Here is a 1,387-nt window from a genome sequence, read left to right as displayed (position 1 = left end):
AGCCAAGTTTCATTTAAGTAATAATTAAGTTTAGCTTTACCTACGTATATAATTAAACTTCCTTTGACTTATACAATTCCATTTTCTCCCACTGGGAGCTGTGTAGGATCAAGTCCTACTTTTTTCATTGATACAGCAATATCAAACAAACAGCGATAACACTCACACATGGTTTTAGCCTTTTCGCATGTTTATCCACATGCATGTACTCCACGACGTCTGACTGGCATGCACAGTGGTCTGTGTATTCATTCATTGTATGCACCGTTCGCTCTTTCAGGTCTTTGTCCTCAGGTGTGTTCTCAATGATGGGTACCACTGACACACCATCGTGTCTATAATCCCCCCTGAGGTGCGTTTCCTTGTTCCTTTATCATCTCTTGGTGCGTCATTTTAAACTCCCATCCCGGAAAGAGAAGCGTGGCCATGACAGCAGCTTTAGCGTGGGTGTGAATCATGCACCCGTTCCTTCCGTTGTGTGAGCATTCATGAACACAGGGCTACCCTGGCTGTTTCTTAGCTTCTTAGATGACGAAGGTCCACTTATGCCCTTTCCATTTATATCACAAACAAACATGTCTCCAGGCCGAATTCGTTCCTTTTGCACTCCTGATGGAGCAATGTAGATTTCATTGCCATGCTTCAAGCTAATTCCTCCTCCAGTTCCAGTGACCCAAATGGTAAAAGTGTTTGCAAAGTTCTGGAATCAGGTATCTTGGATGTTTCCTTGTCCTGCGCACCCTCTGGAGTGTGACAGCCAGACATGGCCCAGGTGAGGGGGATCAACGGCTTCCAATCTTCGGCGGAGGTTAATGCGGCCAATTAGGCTACTTTTTTGTTGTTGTCCTCTGTGCCTTTGGTGTCATTTCCAGAAACCATCGCCAAATCCAATGTCATGAAGCTTTTGCCCTACATTCTTCCTCTAAGAGTTTTACTATTTTAGCTCTTATATTTAGGACTTTCATCCAATTTGAGGTAATTTTTGTATGTGGTATTAGATAAGGGTATAACTTCATTCTTTTGCATGTGGATACACAGTTTTCCCAGAACCATTTGTTGAAGAGACTGCCCTTTTCCCCATTGAATGGTCGTGGCACCCATGTCAAAGATCAACTGACTGTATATGGGGTTTATATCTGGGCTTTCTATTCTAGTCCATTGGTCTGTATGTCTGCCTTTATGCCATTACCATACTGTTTAGACTTCTGTACTTTGTGCTAAGTTTTTGTACTAAGTTTTGAAATCAGGATGTGTGAGTCCTCCACCTTGTTCTTCTTTTTCAAGATTGTTTTGGCTATTTGGGGTCCCTTGAGATTCTGTATGAATTTTAGGATGGGTTTTTCTATTTTGGCAACAAACGTCATTGGGATTTTAGTATATGGCTGCC

General features: G+C 42.3%; 1 pseudogene; it reads right to left on the bottom strand.

Annotated features, from left to right (window-relative positions):
• Positions 1 to 68: 68 nt before the first annotated feature.
• Positions 69 to 765, bottom strand: LOC105807662 (annotated as a pseudogene).
• Positions 766 to 1,387: the final 622 nt, after the last annotated feature.

Source organism: Propithecus coquereli, unplaced genomic scaffold (genome assembly GCF_000956105.1).
Source record: "Propithecus coquereli isolate 6110/MARCELLA unplaced genomic scaffold, Pcoq_1.0 Scaffold16131, whole genome shotgun sequence".
NCBI lineage: Eukaryota > Metazoa > Chordata > Mammalia > Primates > Indriidae > Propithecus > Propithecus coquereli.
Note: the sequence above shows the minus strand (reverse complement) of the source record. Positions and strands in the feature narration are given on the sequence as shown.